This window comes from Suricata suricatta, chromosome 2 (genome assembly GCF_006229205.1).
Source record: "Suricata suricatta isolate VVHF042 chromosome 2, meerkat_22Aug2017_6uvM2_HiC, whole genome shotgun sequence".
Taxonomy (NCBI): Eukaryota; Metazoa; Chordata; class Mammalia; order Carnivora; family Herpestidae; genus Suricata; species Suricata suricatta.
The window spans coordinates 175331058-175337057 of record NC_043701.1 but is presented as its reverse complement, the minus strand read 5'-3'; the positions used below and the strand labels follow the sequence as shown (position 1 = coordinate 175337057).

Below are 6000 nucleotides of genomic sequence, written 5' to 3'. Positions count from 1 at the left end.
TGGTGTTTCTTTGTATACACGTCTTGAATAACAATGTTTAAATTAAAAATAAAAGCATATTTACTTTATGTAGGATACATATAATTAAATTTAATGGACATATTTTTAATGACATCATTTTTAAGATAATTACTATATTGGGAGCACCTGGGTGCCTCAGTTGGTTGGACATCTGACTTCAGCTCAGGTCATGATCTTACGGTTCGTGGGTTCGAGCCCCGTGTCAGGCTCTGTGCTGGCGCCTGCTTCAGATTCTGTGTCTCCCTCTCTTTTGTCCCTCTCCTGCCTCTGCCTGCATGTGCTCTCTCTCTCTCTCTCTCAAATAAACATTAAAAAAAAAAGATAACGACTATATTGTATACCTGAAACTAACAATGCTGTATGTTAACTATACTGAAATTAAAATAAAAACAGAAGATAACTAGATTGCAGAATTATTCTCAATCTCTATGTATCTTTAATGTAGTTAAGTAGGCCATTTCGTGTTGCCATATAGTTTTCCAATAAAATAATTTTCTTTACATTCATTCCTTAGCACATTCTTCTGAAGGTATAATTTAGTCCTGTAACTATCACAAAATCAAGCTATAAAATAATTCAGTCACACCTCAAAATCTCCCTCTACCCCTTTGTAGTTCAACTCCTCCACCAGCCCTTCTTGGCCTCTGCCAACCACCGATCTGCTTTTCATTCCTACCGTTTTGCCAGTTCCAGAATTTCATACAAATGGAGTCCGACAGCATATGGCCTTTGGAACCTGGTGGATTTCATTTAGCATGATGCATTTGCGATTCTTCCCTGCCGCCTGCCTGGCGAATTCTTCTTCGTTGCTAAGCATTATTCCACTGTATGGACGACGTGCAGTTTGCGTACCTTTCAGAAGTTTAAGGACATTTGGGATGTGTATCAGTCGGGGATCTCCAGAGAAACAAATTCCAGAGGATATATATACACGTGTGTACATATACATGCATACTACATCTATATCTATCTAGAGCTCTATCACCTAGTATCACCTATCTAGAGAAAGGGAATGTATTTTAAGGAATTAGCTCATGTGATGGCACAGGGGGGCTGGTGAGTTCAATATCTATAGGGCTGGCTGGAAGGATAAAGACTCAGGCAGGACTTCTATGTTACAGTTCTAGGGCAGAAGTCTCTCTTTAGGAAACCTTAGCTTTTGCTCTAAAGGCCTTCAACTGATTTGATGAGGCCCACCCTCTCTATCAAGAGTGATCCTTACTTAAAGCCAATGGATTGTAAACACTTATCACCTCTATAAAATACTCCCGCAGCAACATCTGGGCTCATGTTAGACCAAACAGCTGGGTACCATAGTCAAGTTGACACGTAACCATCACAAAATATTTCCAGTTTTTGGTGAACGTGAATAAAGCTGCTACAGACATTCCTGTATGGGTTTTGTGCAGACATAAGTTTGCATTTCAAGTGGGTTACTGATTTGGAGTAGGAGAGCTAGATCATACAGTAAGTATATGTTTAGTGATCTAAGTAACTGCCAAAAATGGTCTTCCAAAGCGGTTACACCATTTTGCATTCTCACCAGCAACACATGAGCGTTCTAGCTGCTCCTATCCTAGCCACCATTTTGGCACTGTCAGGTCTTTTAAAAATTTTTAGCCAAGGTAATAAGCATAAAGGAATGAAAACAGCAACACTACATATGGCCTTATATGCTCTTCCGTAGTTATAAGAAGGAGACTAAACAATACATATACACACACATGCATTAAAATTCTAATTTAGAAAATAAGATAATGGTAAACTCAAACTTTAGGACAGGACTTAACATCTATTAGGAGAAGGCAGGGGAATGAGAAATAAAGTCAGTGGACTAGTTCCCAGGTTAGCTGGTGAGATCATGGCTGTTCGTTAGCTAATTAAAATATGAATAAAATTAAGACGGGCTACACACAGACCAATGACAACGGTGTGTTGAAAACCAAGGATTGTGATAAATACAATTCTGTACACTTAAAGTCCAATTAAAAAAAAAACATTAGTGACAAAATGGGTGGTGTACTAGAAAGGAGAGAGAATGATGGCGTGAAGAACCAGGAAAGAAAGGAAAATTCCAGGAATCAGTAGAAGCTATAGACCAAAGCTGGTAAAGAAAAGATGGAGGGGCACATATTTAAATGACAAGTCAGAGGGGAGATGGAATGGGTGAGGACTCCGGGATCAAGGGGATGTAGGCAGCAAGAGGGACAGTGAAGTTCATGGTGGATGCTTCTAGCTTGCAGGAATGACGTCATTCATCAAGACAGGGAATGCCAGAGTGGAATTTTGAGTGGGCTGAAGAGCCCACGAGATTATCCAGAATTCAGGTATGGTGCTCGGGAAATGGAGAAAGACTTGGGAATAATCTGTATATAAAAGTGATTTTTATTCAACGCCGTCTCAGACCCTGGAACAAATGTTTTCCATGCTGAGCCGACTTAAGGGCCCCATTGAGATCACAAACCGTAAATCCATAATGGCACCCATTGGCAAGTTTATCCACTTTTTCTCTGGCAATCCTGGACAGCCAGTGAAAAGGCGCAAATAGAAGAATCTAAGGTTAGGGATTTGGGGTGAAGGACAAGGCGGTAGGGAATTCAGGCAGTCTCCTGACTGATGACTGTTTCCAGGCTAGAACCCTGGTCCCGCAGATAGTAAGACCAGGGCGCTGAAGGGCTCTGTATATGAGCACGTCCAGACCTCTGGAGGACTTAACAGATTCCTGGTCCTCAAAGTCACGGACCACAGATTTGAGGACCTCTTACTTTTCATGTAGATCACAGGCTCGTGATTTTTCTAAGTTGATTCCGGCGGCTTCACACGCTGCAGCCTCTGACGGCAGTAGGGGCTGAGATTGCCCTGGGTTGTGCTTTCCACGAGTCTATGCTCCTCACTTGTCCCATTTTGAATTCAGATCGGCCTTCTGCCATTTGTTTTAGTTGCCTGATTTTATGAAAAGTGGGGCCTTTGGTCATCTACAGGCCTGAAGTCTAGAATTAGGAAGGGGAGGATTGGTTTCCATATCGATTCTTTTCTTTTTAAGATTAATTTTTGTTTTATTTAAAAATTTTTTAAAATGTTTATTTTTGAGAGCGAGTGTGAATGGTGGAGGGGCAGAGAGAGCGAGCGGAAGACACAGACTCTGAAGCAGGCTTGGCTCTGAGCGGTCAGCTCAGAGCCCAGCATGGGGCTTGAACTCACAAACCGTGTGACCATGACCTGAGCCAAAGTCAGATGTTCAACGGACTGAGCCACTCAGGCGTCCCTAATTTTTATTTTTTAAATTAAATCTACATAGTTAAAGAATCAAAGAGCTCTGTAAGGCTTATTGTGGAAATCCAGAAATTCCCCTCCGGGAGCCGCTCGGTTCCCTGGAATTATCCACTTTCAATTCTGAACTGAATTTTTATTGTTTATTTCTCTGTCTCGAAATAGCTTGACTGCATTGCCACTTCCTGGTTTCTCAATTTCAGGTGTTATCTGCTGACTTCCCAGCACAGAACTCCTCACAGACTAACAGGTGCCACTGTAATTCCAGTTAAATCGGTATGCAACATTTTTGTTATTATGACCGTGTAAGGCACAGCTCTGCGCAGCTAAGCCAATACCAGAATACAACTACTTTTCCTTTCCCATATGACTGTCGTTTTAAGGAGTTGGTAAACGTCATTTTCTGTTCATTGGGGTTTCCATGTACTTATTATTAACATATCCTCCAATACTCCCTCAGTTGATGGCTCTCCTTTCAAGAAGATCAAACAAATTAGGTGTTCATTACATTCAGTTTTCTTGGAGAAATCTCTCACAGAGCCTTTTAAAAGACTGTGGTCAAATACACATAACATAAAATTTACCATTTTAACCACTTGTAAGCATACAGTTTGGTGGTATGAAATGCATTCACATCGGGCAGCCATCTCCACCCGTCTCTGGGACTTGGGCATCAGCCCAACTGAAACTCTGCTCTGTGAAACAGTAACCCCCCAATTCCCCACTTCCCCACCATTTTACTTTATGCCCCTTTGAACCTAAGCGGAATCATTCAATATTTGCCCTTTGTGACTGGGTTATTCTACTTAGCATGATGCCTTCAAGATTCCTCCATATTCTACAGCATGTGGCAAAACTTTGCTCCTTTTTAAGACCAAATAACATTCCGCTGAATGTATAACCACATTTCGGGTACATTCATCCATCAGTGGATTGTCACTTTCACCTTCTGGCCATTATGAAGAGTGTTGCTATGAACATGGGTGTGCAAGTATCTCTTCAAGACCCAATTTCAATTCCGTCAGATGCGTATTCAAAAGTAGAATTGCTAGGGCGCCTGGGTGGCCCAGTCGGTTAAGCATCTGACTTCGGCTCAGGTCATGATCTCACGTTTCATGGGTTCAAGCCCCACATTGGGCTCAGTGCTGAAAGCTCAGAGCCTTGAGCCTGCTTTGGATTCTGTGTCTCCCTCTCTCTCTGCCCCTCCTCCCATCATGCTCTCTTTCTCTCAAAATAAATAAATGTTAAAAATTTAAAAATAAGTGGGATTGCTGGATCGTGTAGTTCTCTTTTTAATTTTGAAGAACCCCCACACTTTCTTACACAGTGCTTGCATTAACATTCACATCAATGGTGTACCAGGATTCCAGTTTTTCTACTTTCTTGCCAACTCTTGTTATTTCCTATGTTTGGTTTTTGCTAGTAGCCATCCTAAGGGGTTCTGGATAGCAGCTTTTCCTTTTAATTACTCATCATTTTTTTAAAGCTGGTTCCTCCTCCTTTGACTTCTCTCTTTTTAATGTTTATTTATCTTTGAGAGATAGTGAGAGCCAGGGAAGGGCAGAGAGGGAGACAGAGAATCAGAAGCAGGCTCCACACAGAGCCCGATGTGGGGCTTGAACCCATGAGCCATGAGATCAGGATCTGAGCCAAAGCTAGATGCTTAACCGAATCAGCCACCCAGGCGCCCCTCCCCTGACTTCTCCGTTTATATGTTAGCATCTTCCCATGCTCTCAGCCCTCTGATTCCCTACTCCCTCCCCAGGATGAAGTCTCATACTGAGACTTCATACACAGATTGGTTACTCCCAAAGCCTGTCTGGGTCTCAACATGAGCTCCAGACTTCTATATCCACTGAGCAGCTTTAAATACACGCTCCATCTGCAGGTACGAAACCAAACGAACATTCCCTGAAACCTGTTCTCCCTCCTGTGATTCCTGACTCGGTGAAAGGCTCCCAATCTGGGCAGACGGCCAAGCTGTTAACATGGGCATTATCTCCATTTCTCCCTTTCTCCCATCCTTCTGCCTCCCTGTTAATTTGTATCCTTACCCTTCTGTCTTTTCCCATTGTTACTGCCTAAATCCATTGGATCTATACCTCCTTATCTCTTACCTGGATTATTGAAATTAAGTCCTAGGAGCTCTCTCTGTTTGAAATCTTTCATCCCTGTAACAATCGACACAGCTGCTGGCACTATCCTGCCACAGTACAGATCTGATCTCCCTCCTCTGCTTACATTTGGAAGAGTAAAGGACCCAGAGCCACAAGGACACTAAAGAAGAGCGGGAAGAAGGAGACTAACCCCACAAGGATTAGGACTTATTAGGAGGATCTATTTTTGTACTGGCACAGAGAGAAGTTGGCCAGTGGACTAGAGAGCCCAGAAACAAACCAGTGCACACATGCCCTACTCAGGCTTTCCTCCCAGAGCACCTGCTGCAATGAGCGGGTTAGTGGATAGCCTCCAGGTCTCTCCAGGACAACACCGGTAACTTTACATCCACTGCAGCCTTCACGCCGACATGATGTGTCCCGGCGCTGCTCCCAGCCGGTGGCCGAGATGGTGGAATTCCTGGAGCTGGGCCATGTCTGCTCAACAGGGCATTTTCCTAAGGGGCGTTCTTCGCTCTGGGGTTCCCCAGTTGCTTAGCCAATGCTTTCATAGAGTCGTGCGGTGTCCGAAGCAACTGCAAGCCAGTCTGTC

The 6000-nt window shown here is 43.2% G+C and overlaps 1 long non-coding RNA gene across 1 annotated transcript in view; it reads right to left on the bottom strand.

Annotated features, from left to right (window-relative positions):
- Positions 1-345: 345 nt before the first annotated feature.
- The window catches only part of LOC115285945, an 11414-nt gene continuing 5759 nt past the window's right edge, over positions 346-6000 (bottom strand). The window contains exon 3 of the long non-coding RNA XR_003905764.1: positions 346-873. This is a non-coding gene — a long non-coding RNA (uncharacterized LOC115285945). The remainder of the gene's footprint in view (positions 874-6000) is intronic.